This window comes from Ambystoma mexicanum, chromosome 6p, assembly GCF_040938575.1.
Source record: "Ambystoma mexicanum isolate Mex_15411 chromosome 6p, UKY_AmexF1_1, whole genome shotgun sequence".
Lineage (NCBI taxonomy): Eukaryota > Metazoa > Chordata > Amphibia > Caudata > Ambystomatidae > Ambystoma > Ambystoma mexicanum.
The window spans coordinates 1,004,602,679-1,004,620,201 of record NC_090935.1 but is presented as its reverse complement, the minus strand read 5'-3'; positions in this window follow the sequence as shown (position 1 = coordinate 1,004,620,201).

Here is a 17,523-nt window from a genome sequence, read left to right as displayed (position 1 = left end):
TCCAAGATTACACAGGAAGCCCAGAGAGACAATGAGGCTCTCTGTGAGAAAGATGACAGGCTCCACAGACAGGTAGCTATGCAGGAACAACTAATATAGACTAGTAAGGCATTGATAGAAGAGCAAAAGGGCCAGATTCTTTCATGGAAACAGGGAGTAGGGCCTGAGAGAGATGAGGTCCGCTGGGAGAGGGAAACGCCTGAGCATAACATCAGGAACCCTAGTACCAGAGACTTTCATCTCTTCAACTCCATGGACTCTGCCACTCCCATGACCACTGGCACACATGAGCCAAGGGCCACGGGGATGGCAGACTTCAACCCAATGAGAAATATGGGGCTCATAGATCAGCACCTTCCAGGAATGGATGGATGGGCATCTGTATATGGGTTCCCAAGTGCTAGGGCCATCTTCTCTGATCAGGGAGACTCCAATGAGAGGAGGGTCAGAGAAATGGATCCTCAAAAATATAATTTACCCAGAGAGCATGTGGTACAATTTAGTGGGGAACTCCATGAGAGTCGGCCCACTATGGGCATCCTGAAAACCTCTTCCCAGCTAGGACGGTGGGGGGGGGTACTTAGCCAATCCTGGGAGCAAGGAAGAATCAGAAGACTCTTCTGAATGCCACAGGACTCAAGAAACTAGGCCCCCACATTCTGCCAGCCATTCCCAACCTCGCAGAATCCGGGAGAGCCTAGAAGACCAGACAGACACCTCTGGTAGCAGTGCCTCTGAGTCAGAGGATGAGTGGACCAGGGTCACCCGAACCAAAAAAGCCAACAAGGTCAAGAGGGCCTTGCTCAAGGATCCCCTAAAACTAATAAAAGCCATTAGGAGCGTCATCCCGACCTATCATAAGAATGCAAAATATTCGGTTTGGGAGCACCTTGAGCTATTTGAACAAATGATGGAAACTTTCCATTTGAAGAACAGCCAAAGCTGTATTCAATATGTAAAGTGGACCTTTTCTCCTGAGTACTCCAGCTTCTTTGCGGGGCTGGAGGATCAGAATCATTCCAGATGGTCCACCTATGGGGCAGCCATCTTGAAACACTTTTCTATTCACAGGAATCCTCAGGAGGCCCGCAAGACAGCCTAAAACTTGCAATGTGGGCAGGATCAGGCCCAACAAGAACTTGTTCAAGAGCTAAAACGTGCCTTTGCGCAGACCACTAGAAGGGTGCGCACTGAATGCAAAGAGTTTGTAAACACTTTCTTCCATGCTCTCCCTAAGCATATCATGACCCAGCTAGTGAGGGACTTTCACAAGAAAAGATCACTGGACTGGGTCATTGAACAAGGCACATGCATTTATGAGGTGCAAAAGCCAGTGGAAAATAAAAATAATCCCAAAAGCCCCAAAACAACCAACACCCCTGCTGCTGCTAAAGTAGCGGAGGTGAAGGTTGCCCCCATTTTAGATTTAGAGATGGGGGGGCTAAAAACCTGCCCGCACAGAATCAAAACAACCCCAAACCCAGAAGGCCCTTGGGCCAATCACAAACAAGGAGCCAGGGAGGCAACCCCACAATCCCTAACTCCTCTGACTACATCAGCCCATGCTACAAGGGCAATAGACCCAACCTGGGTTATGTGTGGATTCCTCTGGCCCAAGGGGGAGGGGGATACAACCAGACAGCAGCTAACCCAGGGAACTTCCCTCCTCACTTGCCCCAGGAGGGCAGTAATCCCCCAAATACTGGACAAAATGTCTTTCCTAGGTACCCGCCAAACTTTAACCCCCAAAACAATCCATCCTTCTTTCCCCACTTTCCTGAGCCCAGACAGCCCAATCCGGGAGAGGGGAGGCCAAGGGTGGAGGGGTACCCAAACTTTCCTAACCCGGGTATTTTGGGAGAAGGGATAGCTACCCTTCCCGGGATCAGACAAGGGGAAACATGAGGACCCCGTACCAGCCAGAGCGGGTGTCCCAACTAGAGCGGCAGGTCCAAAACATGGCACAGGATCTGGGTCTGATGCTGAGGGCTCCACAAAACCCTCAGATGAGCATGGCGGTGCAGAATGCCTCAAATCCAGGACCTGGTGCTCCAGAGCAATGACGGGGGAAGAACCCTGACAACCCACCGGTTCCCACAGAGGAGGTACAAGGGGAAGAGGGGTGTAAAGCCTTGGAGGAAGCTTCCTTCCCCACTTGTAAAAAGCCCCTGGAACCAGAGGAACCGGAACCAACATCTCTTGCCCCCGAAAGTCTGCCACCCAAGGAGCAGAGGGGGGTAGGAGAAATAAACAGCCCAAAAAGACCCATTATATGGAGGCGGTACAAGTCTTCCAGTTTGAAGGAGAGGGATCCTCAGAGGATCCTGGGAAAAGGATCTTTTCCTTCAGAGATGGGGGAACTCCTCTCAAAGAAAAATGGGTCCCAAAGGATCCAAATCCAGATTGAGTAGATGTGGGGACTGAGTTAGCACCGCCCATCATCAATCCCCAGAATCATCAGCATGAAAATCTCCTGGTTCAACCCCATCCGGGTGACTGCCTCCAAAAAGGGGGGCCGCCCAGAATCAGAACCAGGGGACCCAAAACCTCCCCTATATCTAGCTGTCACCTTTTTCTTTCAGATTCCTAAGACACCAAACAGAATCCTGCCCAAATCACCTTCCTGTCAGTGTCTAAAACCAAGAAACTAACCCACCAGTTGTCCAAAAATGTACATTATCTTTGCCCCCTTGAGGAGAAGGAGGGAAGATTCTATGCCCCGGTCCAAATACAGGGACAGTGTACAATTTTGGCACTGGTGGACACTGGATCCCAAGCAACCCATCTGTCAACAAGGGCCTTTGATCAACTGAATTCAGGAAGGGGGGAGAAATACCAAATTCCTCTCACCCCTCTTCCTGGACAACTTCAGAACTTCAACAGGAAGGAAATTCCTGTTGATGGGACTGCAGATTTGGACATTAAAATTGGGCGACACAAGATGAAGCACCCGGTCATAGTTGTGACTCCAGAGGGCACACCTTGTTTACTAGGGAATGACATTCTTCGTAGATTGTCACCCATCATAGATTGTGTAAACAAGGTCCTCTGGACCCAGACTAACAGACCAATAAAATTGAAACAGAGTGTCAGCCATGTCAGTTTAAATGGCACATGATTGAACAAAAACCTGACCAAATAAAATTTCACTTCCAGAATAATCAAATCCCAGACGTGACAGTAATTGCAGTAGGGCACCAGACTGGTGATGGCGGGTGCTCTCTATTCCTGAAAATCAACCTTCCCACTCCTATAGTCCAGAAAGATGAAAAATCAGCTCAAAGCCTGGCTGATATTCTGAAAATTGGAGAGCAGTTGTTCATCCCTATTCAGTTAAATGAAGGGAAGGACTCTGGTCTCGCCCGAGTGTGCGTGAACAATGGTAAGAGCTTCATCAGCGAAGCCATGTTCCGCAAACTCCCAAAAGATCCAGCCATTCCCACATTTAAACTGATAGACAAATGGGAAATGGATCTGGAAACACTAAATTCCAAACATCTCCTGCCTAGCAGGTGTATGCTCAGAATCTCCATTGGCAACAAGAGCATAGTCCATAATTGTTGGGTCGTGCAAGATGTCCCTGCTGCATTTTACTTAGGCAGTGACATTCTCAATCGCTTTGCCATTAGTTTGGACCTAATAAACTTCAAAGCCTGGTCCCGATTAGCGGGTAATCCCATGGACTTTGATGACCCAGAGAAAGCATTTAGGTCAGCTCAACTGCTGCCTTATGCAGATGAAATTCAGATTGGAGAGGAAGTCACATCCCAGAAAGGACCTGACAATTCTCACTGGAAGTTAAAGTTAAAAGAGGACAAAAACTGAAAAACCCTGATGCCTATGTCCATCTGAATGCTCATTTCGAACAGCAAGGGTGGGGGGTAAACCCGACACCCCTAGTCAACATAGAACACAACACCATTTCAATAGAGGTGGATAACAGTGATTTAAAGAGTATCACTCTAGCCGCAGGCACCATTATTGGAATGGTGGTTGATGACTGACATTTTTCCATAGATTTAGGTAATTAACTGTTAGGACCAATCCCCAACGACTGTTTTGACAGTGATAGTGACGATGACGCAACACCAGACAGGATCTTCACCCGGCATGGGGGGAATTTCCTGGTGTACACTTCCTGCCATTATGGTAAGGAAGATGTAACCTGTGACTTCAGGAGGGATGAGGTGATCTTCCGAGTCCGCGAGGACTGCCGTCGCCACCTGAAGCCACCAGTCCAAATCAGCACTTTGACCAGGGACTTCTCCACCCAGCTGGAGGAGGCTGCTCAGACAGGAAAACAGGAAGTCTTTCTAGGCTTCAGGCAGATGGTTGAAGAGAGAGTCAACCTAGCCGATGCCTGTGAGACTCTGGAGCAAAGGCAAAAATTGAAACAAGTTTTCTTAGATTTTCAAGATCTCTTTGTGGTGAACTCGTATGACTGTGGTCGCACCAACATCCACACAACAAGAATTCCCACGGACCCTGGCATGACTCCAGTGTTTGTGAAGCAATATAGCTTGCCTCTCGCATCAATGGAGTCCCTTACTGAAATAATTAAGAACCTTGAGTCCCGAGGGATAATTCGTCCAGTCCACAGAGGATTTTTAAGCCAAACGTCCAGTGGAGACTCTTCACCGACCTAAGGGAGCTCAACAAATGGGTTCATACTTCCCGATGGCCTCTTCCCTACATAGACCAAGGGCTGGCCCAGATCCAGGGGTCAAAGGTATTCACTGCCATTGACCTGACCAATGGGTACTGGACTGTACCTGTCAGTAGAGAGGACCAATACAAGCTGGCTTTCACCTTTAGGGGGCAGCAGTACACATGGACCCGGACTCCCTTCGGATACATCAAATCCGGCAACGAATTCAACATTTTTCTACGCAAGGCCATGCCCGACCTGGGTGAAAGGGGTAACCTGGCCTATGTAGATGATGTTCTAGTCAAAAGCTCAACTGTGGAGGAACACATAGCGGAGATCCGTTATGTTCTGACACAGTTGAGGGCTGCCGGAGCAAAACTCTCCTTTCAAAAGGCACAGTGGTGTAGAACCTGTTTCAATTTCTGGGGGCATGAGATAACTCCTCAGGGTCTCTGTCCCCAGGAAAAGAAAGTGGAAGCACTCCAGAAATTAAAAGACCCCACAACTCTGCGGGAACTAAGGAGCCTCCTTGGACTGACTAATTACAGCAGAAAGTTCATTGAGGACTACGCAGAGATCACAAGACCCCTGATCCATCTGTTGAAGGGGGGGGTCAAGTGGGAGTGGGGTCCAGAACAAGCCGAGGCAGTAAGACAACTCAAAAGAAGCCTCTCACAAGCGCCTTGGCTAGCTTACCCTGTCAAAACAAGTTCTTCTTGGAGGCAGGGTTCTCAAATACATGCTTGACTGCAGTATTATATCAAAAGCATGACAAGGTCAATAAAGTAATCTCCTATGCAAGTAAGAATGTAATCACTGTGGAGGAAAAATTCAACGATTGTGAGAAGGCACTCCTGCCAATGGTGTGTCCATTGAAGAATTACCACCCGTTTATCCAGGGGGAACACATCATAGTGGAGACTCCACACCAGCCTCTGCAATATCTCCAAAGTGACAGAATCCGGGCCGGAAATGTGAGTAATTCCAGAATTAGTTCCTGGATTCTGTCAATGCAAGGCTTTCCTGTGGAGGTCAGATATGGCCAAAACAAGAAGAGTCATCTCGCGCAAGGTCTGGCTGACTTGCATGATTGTGCCAGAGAAAACTGTCTCGAGGACGAAAGTCTTAAAATCAAGGACAACATGGAGGCATACCTTAATTCCCCACACAAAGTCTTTGAAGAAGACCAGTGTGAGGGAATGCCCACTGTCGATGTGGATGGATGCTCCTACCATGTTGACAACAACAGGGAAAAAGAACTTGTGGCCGGCGTAAGGAATGCATGGGTGAATGATGCCCCAGAACCTTCCGCTGGGTACAAAATCGGTCCCCGAAGTAGTCAAGTGGCAGAGTTGATGGCTGTGCATCAAGCCATCCTCACTGCTGTCCAACACCAACTCCACGAACTGGTCATAATCACAGATTCGGATTATGTACGGAACGGGTTCGTGGAGCACCTGGTTAACTGGAAAACCAGAGGCATGCTGTGCTCTAATAATAAACCATCGAAACATGGAAAATTAATCGAAAATATTGATGATCTGGTCACCTCCAATGGGATGACCATCTACTGGAAAAAGGTCAAGGGTCATTCTAAAGTAGAGGGACCAGACAAAACTGGAAATGACCTAGATGATCAGCTGGCCGAAACCAGAGCTATCCAAGGGGACCTACTTGAGATTGAGTCTCTGTTGGGGGAAATCCAGATCACTGCTATCCCTAGGTCCCAGACAAATATCTTGTGTGTGCACAATTTCAGCCAACATCCCTCACACACCGTGCACCTCTCCAAAAGAGGGGGATGACACTGCCTTGGTCCGATTTACAAGTCGATTGTATCGGGCCTGTGATTCGCTTCTCTAGGGGGAACAAGTACATGTTGATCGTGACATGCTTGTTCACTAAATGGGTGGAATGTCTCCCTGCCCCAAACTGCAAGACAGAAACAGCAGCTGCCCTGATGATCAACTACATCTTCTTGCGTTTTGGACTACCCCAAAGGATCGAGTCAGACCATGGTAGCCACTTCACTAGCCACTGTGGGAGATACGTGGAGTCAAATGGAAACTACACATTGCCTACCGGCTAGCCTCTAGTGGTGGAGTTGAGAGATATAACAAGACATTTGTTAGCATATTAAAAAGGTTTGTGGAAGATTCTGGGCCAAGTTGGGACATTCAATTACCTCTCGTCCTGATGGCCATCAGATCTACCCCTTCTTCTGCAACTAAAATGTCACTGTTTGAGCAGATGAGTGGACGAAGGATGGTGCTTCCCCAGCATCTGCTCTTCAGAACCCAAGAGCAGACCTTAATAAATGCCTCCACAACTCATGAGTATGTTGAGAATCTGAGAAAACACCTTCAACATGCTTTTGCCTATACTCAGCAGAATCTAGAAAGATCTGCAGACAGTATGAAGACCCACTATGACCTTAAGACTACTAGAAAAGAACACCAAGTGGGAGACCAGGTCTACTTGTACAGTTTCCAAAGGAACCAGGCCAAACAGAGCTAATTTCTTCCTAGCTGGCGGGGTCCTTTTGAAATTGTAGACAAAATCTCACCAGTCGCCTACAAAATCTGTATCCCCAAAGGCAGTTTGGCAGAAGGGGAAGATAAGTGGGTCCACATCAACCAGCTGAAGTGTTGCCATCCTAGGCATACTCTGCAGCAACTAGAGGATTCATCTGGAAACCCAGAGGGGGACATTCCAGATCTCTAGAAATTCCAACTATAAAACTATTCCACCTGTTGAAAATCAGTAATAATTGCAAACAGGAAAGAGTGTAAATTATATGTCAAATATATGCATCTGCCCCACTACATGAATAGTGGTGGGGAAATGTCTACAAATATGCTCTGTTTTGTCATCATAGGACTGAAACCATGGATCCTAAGCAACAGGGAGGACCACTTGGGGACCAGGAGGAAAGACCCAAGGGGCCCGGGGAATTGCTCCATACTCTCAAACGGAACCGGCGAGGAGAACCTGTCGATCCAGCACTGATGGGAGAAGCAGAAACATTTTTCCACTTGGACCAAAGAGAAAAACTGAACATCCCCATCTCCCGACTTCCCCTTGACGGGCGGTCAAAATTCAAGTCGCGAGGGGGGGCGTTGTGGAATGTATTAACCCCCTTATGCTCTGCCCTGCGGCATCACTGTGTGCTGGTGGCACCAGAATCATCAAAATGGCCGCAAAACCCCTATGCGCACCAACACCTATGGAATTTGTGCCCTATAAAGCACAACAAGATGGCTGCCAAATATACCATGCATGTTGTCAGTGGTGGAACGGAGACCTCACTGCTGAAAAATGTCATTGGGCTGCCAAACATGTAAAAATGGAGCACAGGTGAAAAGCAGTGCTTGCTGAAGGAAATCCGGAATCTTGTTTTTAAATCTTTTCTTGATTGCTGAAAATACAGAATGCTTGTCCAAAACACCCACAAACATCCAATCTTCTTGTTGGGTGTCCCATTTTATTGAATTCAAGAAATCATTGGGGAATTGCAATATCCTGGAAAGCTGAATTGGTCACAAAAACATTCACAGCCAGTTTGCCTGCCTGTGAAATCTGACAAAATGTGGGCGCAGTACAAGCGGCTGCCTGAATGCTGTTTCAAAAGCCTGCATTAAAACTGTAAACTTGCACCATTAAGATCTAATGTCTAAAATCTAAGTGACTTGTTATCAAGAGTAACCTAGGTTGTAACTATATAAACTTTATGGTTTAGAGTCTGGAATCAGTGTTCTAGATGTTTGTTTTAAAATTGCAAGTTTATTTTCAACAAAGAAAAATGTAACAAAATGACATTTCAAGTAAAGCTGTCTACAGGCCAAAACCATAAACAACTTCCCCCACAGGGCCAGGCATCTCCCTTCTGCTCTCTAAGACCAGGAACTCACATTCATATGTTGATTAAGAGGGGAGGAGCACTTGGGCTGCTATGCGAAGGGCACAATGGGCTTCTCCCAGAAGGAAGGGGGCGGGGAATGGCTTCTGAAGCTGCAAGAAGAAGGAGGCGGGGGCAGACAACTTTTGTTGATTCACAATGGACAAAAAGCAGATTTCTAAAAAGACTGATAATTTACTGTGGACAATTGTAAAAAATATATAAACCTTGGACTTCTGAACCTAAATTTTTGCTGCACATTTAAGAGGAGCCAGAACTCTGTGCTATGTTCTGGGACGTAACTGTAGAAATTGTGGTTTTATAGCAAATGTAATTATGTCAAAAGCATGAAACTTCACACACTTATGCCCATATCCAATGCGCACAGTTGTAAAAACTTTTGGATAAACTAGATATGGTCTTCTGGTCAAAAAGGGCAGAATTCTGTCAAAAGCCAACACAAGATCCTACAAGGACGGGGCGTAGAACAGCCTTCGCTCCACAAAATATGTGATCTAGATATGTTATTGTTATAAAGTCTACAATATTGTAAATATGTATTATACGAAAAATAGATTTCATGTTCAAAAGCCAAGGGGAGGATTCCCTGACTCATAAAACCATATCATCATGATGACACCCTGTTTTCTCCTCCAATCATGGGAGAAAGGAGACTTTATCCTATAGCCAGCCAAGGGGGTGCGCTTAGGGTAATCTAGCACACACACCCCTTTATCAGAGGCATAAATAGAGAAATCTGAGAACTTAGAGACACAGATTCACCCACCAATCGATTGCTGGCGAAGCACTGTGCAAGAGAACTTGACATCTTCCCTGCTCCAGACTCCAGAAACTTGGCAAGCAGAAAGGCCCACTTCCATAGCTGAACCATTCTCAGCTAGGCCTTAAAATTCCAGAAACCAGAATTTACCCCAGACATCTAAGGGGGACCAAAGAACAGCCGTGCTGTGCTGTAACTGCTTTCCTGCTAAGAATTATTGCCAGAATCCAAAGACACAACCCAGTAGAGCCGTGCTGTGACCAGATAGCTGTGAACCAGAGCCATTGCCGACCAGTCCAGTCCGGTGTGCCCAGCAGCCTGTCCCAGTCCAGTGTGCCCAGCAGAATTTCTGACCAGAACCCCTTATCTTGACGGACCAGAATTCCTGACTGTTCTGTTCAAACCTATATAGTGAGAATCCTTAGTATAGGACTGTTACTAGCCTATGTTCTGTCCATAGTCATCCCTATCCAAATCCATCCTATCTATATCCAGATCTGCATTGATAGAAATATTTTTGAACTGCCTGAACTCTCCATCTCATCCCTAATATCTCCTTCTGTACTAGTAGTGTTAAACCGATCTTTTTCGCCAATATATTTCATCTGAAGAAGGCAGCGTCTCGGCAGGCAAAAACCTGATCCAGAGGCGTCCTGGTCTGGTGGCTGTGCTGTTGTGTATTATTTGCTTCTTCATAGTCCATCCCTAGTGTAAAGAAATCCTGCTTGTCTTTTAAAAACGCATCCTGTTTTCCAATTTGCATCTATCTGAAAAAAATGGCCTCCACGAAAATGCCCATAACTTCTTATATTTTCATGCTAGAAATGTAATCTAAGTGTCGGCTTGTAGCTAACACCCTAAGCGCATCTTAAATCCTTATAGTTCTCCCACAATTGTGATTACCGCGCGTGGAAAAGTTGGCAGCGAATTTCTGTTTTGGCAAAATATTGCACGTGTAAAATATCTTTTCATTGCACCTGACCTCAAATTTCAGTTTGCACATTGCTTATTGGTGTCAAATCATTGCTAGTGTTTGTCTGCAGCAAGATAGAGTGGCTCCCATTATAATTTCAACAATTTCAGTCATTTAAACCATTTTTAGTGTTTTTACCCAATCCATTCAAAGACAACTTTAAAAACCAGTTTGTCAGTTTGCCAATCAACTCCGCTTCTCTCTTGTGTTTGCTGGGGGGAAATTGGGATTGACATTGTATTTGAATTCTGCATTCCTGAAACCTGTTCTCTCTCCTCCTATCTCTCTACATTGCATATTTGATTTGAATCCACACCCACAAAAGTATTATTGCTGTGCTGCATTGTTTTTGCTCATCAGTACTCCCTGTGATTAAAGAGATTGCTTAGTGTGCCATCACCCCATTGGTGATTATTGTATCCCCATTAAAAATAGTGTGATGATATTGTGAATATATTAATAAATATTTTAACTTTGCAAACCAGCCTGATTACTGGTTCTGTGTGACCGGGGGTGGGGGATTCCAAGAGAGGGGCGTGATATAAGTGGTACATCGTTCAGAATAAAATAACTTTTAGACACAAATAAATAAATAAGGATTTCAGTCGGTCATTACACGCTAGGCTTTCACTTAGGTGAAGTGCCGGATTGAAATCACTTACACCTCCAGGATGGAAGTTTGCCTCCTCGCTCGGTGCAGCACAACCTCATCCATGGTCACCATCACCAGTGCCTCACATGCCCGTTGCCTTTCTGCCAGCAGTTGCCTCTTGTAACCATAGAGCACAGAAGATACAGCATTGAGCGCTGCCACATGGTCCAGATACAGCATTGAGCACTGCCACATGGTCCTCCTGCCTCGAAGTAGCCGCCTGCCTCCTTGTGGTGGACTGCCCTGCAATACTCCTCCTCCTCCTAGTTGCCACCTGCTGCCACTGAGCCCTGTGCATGCTGCATTGGTACGCCCTCTGACCTGATGATCTTTGTCGGTGGTGTATGGCATCTGCACCGCTCTGCGTTGCCTGCTGTCCCTCCTTTGCCTAGGCCCCTGTTGGTGCCTGGGTAGGCACTGTGACCACCTCAACTGCCTTACCTGTGACTCCCACCTCGGGCGGGGATACAAGCTCCACCAGATGGGGTGTTGGGAGTAGGACTGGTACAGAGGGGTCTGTACTGGTATGTGGCCCGGAAGGCACCCCAGAGTACAACTGGTGTACAAAGGAGGAAGCTGAGGAGGAGGTCACAGCAGTGAACAGCCCACAGAGTCCACCAGGGAACAGGCCAGCTGCCAGCAAGGCAGTGACATGGTACAGTTCATTGTGATGATGAACGAGCAGGTCATGACTAACCTGTCCAACCAACATCATGCATGCCTCTGGTCCACCTCGTCCGGCCTGACCAGCAGGCGTAACACACATTCCGTGATGGACACATGAACGGGTAATGGGATGCTGCTCTCGGTGTAGGCATCCCGGAAGGCGTGCAGTGCTGCATCGAATGGCTAAGGGACAGGATTTTGCACAGGCACCTCCACGCTGGCCTGCACAGCCACGTTCTCCTGGGAAAGGGTTGCAGCATGCATTCCCTCCTCGACACCCCAACCTGACCCCATGGGTTGTGCTGCCACAGCCACCTCCTCTGCCTCCAGGGTGTCTTCTGCTGTGAATAGCCCCTATGTGGCATCACCCTGTCCCACCACTGCTGAGGAACTGAGGAGTCCCCTACCACCTTCACCTTGATGGACTTACCTGCATCAACCACGCCTAATTTTACAGGCGCTACCACAGTCACATCGCTCCCAGAAGATGAGCTCTCACATGGGAGTGGATGGGGCCTTTGCCTTTGTCTGGCACAAGGTTCCCTGCATCGATGCTCCACAGCACCGCTTCCACTCTCTTCATCAGCTGCAGCAACTGTGGTAAAGGAGACAGAGAACAGTGACATCAGTGTACTGCATTGATGTTCATGCCGCAGCAACAACATTCACAGGAACATGATTCATCAAAGGCACAACCAACAACATCCCCAACCCCACACAAGGACATGCAATTGACATCCAAACAGACATAACAACCCTGGCACAATACAAACCAGAGTCATGACACATAAACATTTAAAGGCTTCAAAATGTGGGCATTGCACAGACCCAAACCAAGATGTATGACATGTACCATTGGGAAAGTGAGTGTGACACAACTGCAACCTGATGCACATCCATGGAAGACTTGCCACAGAGGCACAGGAGTGGGCAGGGAGTTAGCTGGTAGGATGCACACACACCCAGTGCATGGAAGGACTTATGTGCTGGCCCACTGCCATGGACGCATTGTGGACGAGACACTCAGTGGAATCCTGACCAACAGTAGCCTACCATAATTGCAATTCACCCAGCATGGCCATGCAAACACCTGAATAGGCACCTCTCCACACAATGACAACAAACAGCATGTTCCTGTCACAACCTGTCTGCCACGCATGCAACACATATATGCCTCAATAGCACAGCCACACGTTGCCATGCCATAGCCCCAGGCACATACGCATGGCATGCACACACATTAACACTGAGTGCACAAGCAGCGGCATGACCAATCACATCAGAGTGCCGGCAAAAACAATGCTGTGACGTAGCAACGCCAGACATCCAAATGCATGTGTCACCACCATACTTGGGGGATGCATAGTCACACAACAACATGGACATCATGCATGCACATGACATGGCCACCACATACTCATCTAGCACACTTGGCATCCAAGCACATCTCATCCACTAGTGACATGGCATGTGCACAGTTGGCCCAACTGTATGACACACACTGCAAATAGCAGTGCATGTCCAATCCACAGACGTCACACCTCACACATGGAGTGCATTGTCCAGGGACTGCATGCTGATGTTGAACACTGATAAACACATGCGGCCAACACAAGGGTTACAACACAAACATGCATGCACATGCACAACGCACATGCCCCAATAGCCATTGCACCATATGCCTATTCACCAGCAGACTCCAGACATTCTTGCCACTCGTAGACCTGGGCATGCAGCACTGGGTATATCCTGGCCAGGACCCACATGTTGTACATAGAGAGCTTGCACCTGTGCACACAGTGCACCTTCACGGTTTCACTGTGCTTAATGGCGTGAAGGGCCTTGGTGTGGGTCATGGATTTGAAGTCCTCCCAGCACTTGTGGACGGACTTGAAGCAGCAGAGTGCCACCCCATCTGTATTGATGGCAGTCGTTATGTCCTCCCAGATCTGGCAACGTCCTTACTTGCCGCGTTGCTTCGCTGGGTTGAAAAGGACATCATAGTTCTCAAGGACCATTCACACCAGGAAGTCAACTTCCCTGCAGCTAAAGTTGACAGCCCTCTGCTTTTCTGCCATGGGGTTGTCACTCTGGTCTGAGGAAGATGGTGCAGACATGGCAATCCCCAAGGCAGGTGTGGGTGGTATGCTGAGGTGGGAGTCCGGAACAGCAGCTGAGGTGCTCACAGGGCCAGAGACAGAAGCACACGCAATGGCACGTGGACACTCACAAAGCAGTGCAGGTGGGCAGCAGGCAAATGCACAGGACTTGCATCAGCAGATCGCAACGTGGGAGGCAGCATAGGGCAGGGTGAGGCAGGCAAAATGGCACAGAGGCAGGAGAGTTACTTGTCCGTGTCTCACTACAACGGCAGCCTAAAACAGAGTAAAGGCCCTCAGCGGGTAAGTTACGTGACATGCGCTGCACACAGCATGCCTATGCGGTTCACAGCATTGACGGGGATACATAAAGATGAGGAAGTGCATCACTGGCTGTGCGCACGAAGGAACGAAGATGCAGTATTGTCGATTCCACATATTTTGGGGGGCCATGCAATCCATTTCCTTCAGGCAGCTTATTGCATTTATTTTTGGGGGGCATGCACATATGCGCATATTTGATATCCCCATTTTGAGGCCTGCAGTCTGTCGCATACACAGTTTTTCTGTTTGTGGTTGCCACTGCGTATCGTGTACCTCTTTTTTCATTTTCGTTAGCTTTCTGGTTGTCACGTACGTACTTTTTGTGTTATTGGGTGCCAGTGAATATCGCATGCCTCTTTATTAATTTTTGTAATCTTTCTGGGTGTCGGTGTTTCTTGGTGCCACTGCGTATTGCATACCGCATATGTGTCCTGTTTGGGGTAAATCTGAGCCTTGGTGGACCACACATCTACATCGCACATGACGGAGACTGTTCCATTACTCCATTTTGCCAAGGACAATTACTTGATGTGCTTTCCATTCATCCTTTAAACCTGAGAAATGAGTGGAAAGGCCCCAAGAGGGAAAGTGGGTTGAGGGGGTCAGGGTGGGGACATGTTGGTGAAACATCTGCTACAGCACCAGGGGGTCAGGGATGTGGTGTGAAGATTGTGTGAAGAAAGACCTAGGCAATTTTGCCTGCGGTGTGGGCCGCACACCCTTATATCCCGTTGGGATTTTTAATAACTCAATGTCTCAATAATCCAATTCAGCGAATGTTTGATTCTTAAGTTCTGTGATTTATTCTAAAGAGTCAAAAGAACAATCTGTGGTTGCTTTTTTGATAAGCAAACATCATAAGCTGGCCAATGCATTTCGGACTTTACAGTCCTTCATCAGGGCCTTGTCTAATCAAAATAATAGCCAAATTGCAAACATCAGTATTCATTAATGCAACAGTACAAAAAATAACAGCATAATCAGATTTGAACGTAACAAGTTAGAAAACGTAAAATAAAACGTAAAATAAAAGAGAATTGCATTAAAACGACAGGGTACCCACATACATAAAGACATACATGGCAAAGGAGAGAAAAAGATATACATAAACATTCTTCATTGAAAATACCATCCACCAACGTTTTCTGTTGTGATCTCACATTATGCATGTGGTTGTCTCCTTATTAAGTCCCCCACATCGTGCATATTTGCTGATGTGTTAATGCACCTCGTGTAATGACGTATATGCTGTCCAGGTGATTGCCAGTGATCTGAACGCTGTGTTGTTGTGCCTAATAGTGAATTCTATGTGGGCACATGCAGGGAGATATTACTATCGTGCAAATTGCACTAGTAATCAAAAATCTGACCTTTCAAAAAATGACGTCCACAAACACGATTGTTTGCGCTCCAATATGCAGCGTAACCGCTTATGATCAAGTACACGCGTGAACCTGTTCAAATACAATAGCGTCTTTTAAATGTGCAGCGCGACCGCTGTAGTTTAAGTGCAAGAATAAACATTTTTAGGTATCATGGCATTCTTTAAACATGGAACAGTACTTAATCGAGTCCCGAATGGACTTGTCTTTACGCATTTCACCTAGCTTGTGTGGAATGTCAATGCCGTGTCAAAGCTGTGTCGCTCTGACTCATTGTTTGCTGTCAACTTCTGCCTAAGTAAACGCTAAGTGTTTCCCCGGAAGTGAGGCTCCGGTTACTACGGTAACTGCCACCTTCAACATGGATGCTTCTCCATGTGAATGCCGCCATATTGCTTGGGGCTTCAAAGAAAAATCGGGGTACTCCTGCATATTAGAATGCGATACTATTGGAATACTAAATATTAAGGTAGACAGTGGGCTCAGTCCCTCATTATGGCTGCTACAATATCCCTATTACGTGCACGCGTCATGTCGGTGCTATAGACTTATAAGTCTGTTGTGTTCGTGTCATGATCGTGTCAAATTATATGAGACAAATACAATTAGACATAAATAAAAATACAAAATACATAAAATCACAATACCAAAAAGCATAAACAATGTAGTTGTACATCAGAGTGAACTGTGTAGGTTATTGAAGATCAAAAATTGGGTTATCCTTCGTAGGATGTTGTCTGGACTGTAATCATATATATAATATATGGTAGTCCAGCCTGGTAGATTGCAGGGACGTCATTTCACCAAAATGCCAGGGGTAGCGGAAGTGACATCACAGTGCCACACCCCCAAGAGTGGCATCACAGGAAGTGATGTCATTTATCCACACCCCTACAGGAAGTGATGTCATCCGACCACACCCCCACAGGGAGTGATGTCATTAGACCACACCCCCACAGGAAGTGATGCCATTTGACCACGCCCCCACCATGACATGGCCTCATGAAGCATTATCCCTCAGTGCACTAAGAAAAAAATGGTTATGATATCAGTGTATTGTGACATTTCATACAAGAATGGATCATCATAGGTAGCAGTGTCAAGGTCCATGTTGCCACGTAAAGTTTATGAACCCCAATCCCAAATTGATGTAGCTCTGCCCTGTTATTTCAACACCACACCGGAAAAACATGGCAGCTGGAACACAGCCTAGGTTTATTGTACATTAAACCCTGTACCAGCCGTAAAATCCGCAGACGACGACAGAGACACGTTTACTTGACTTTGTTCCCCTATATTCTGGGTTAAAGTCAGTACAGGAAAATGAGCGAGAGAGTAATCTAAACAAAATAATGCTCATGTCAAGGGCTGCCATAACTTGTGAGGACTGAGTTTCTAAAGTGCTAAAGGCCGGAGTCCATTCTTTTCTCTGGGTCAGGGCCGTGGCACCTTGTGTAGACTGGACAGTCACTTTCACACGGTTTTATCCCCTTTTGCCATCCCTCTTTCTTCTCCATCTCTACCTCACTCTTACCTCAATCCTCCTTCATTCTATTCCTTCTCTATGGCCACACAGTGCTTTTCTTTCATTCTGCTGACCTTCTTCCTTCCTCATAGTGTTTACTTTTCTGTTGCTCTTCCTTTCTCCTTCCTTCCACCCTCCTATGTGGTTTTCTCTCTTCCTTGCTTCCGCTCTCCCTGCCTCTGTTGTTTCAATATCGCCTCTATACTCTCCTTGCTCCACTTGGCCACTTCTCTCTCTCTCCTTACCCCTAGCTCTTCCTGCTCTATCTCACCCCCTCTTTCCCTGTCCCTCCTCATATGCGGTCTTCTCTCTACACCTTGCCTCTTCCATCCTTCTGTCGCTCATCCATCTTCTTCTCACCTCTAATCTCTTTAAGTCCTACCTCACCTCCCCTTTCTCTCAGTCCCTCGTCACTCTTTGCAATCTGCCTCCTACCTTCCACCACATTTATTGGGACAAATGCCTTTTTATATCCGTGCTTTCCATGTAATTGGGCTGATTAGTACTGCGCTGGGGACACCTGTTTGCTCTTAGATATTCACAGGTCTAGGTTGGGTGCTTGTCCATTCTCCCAC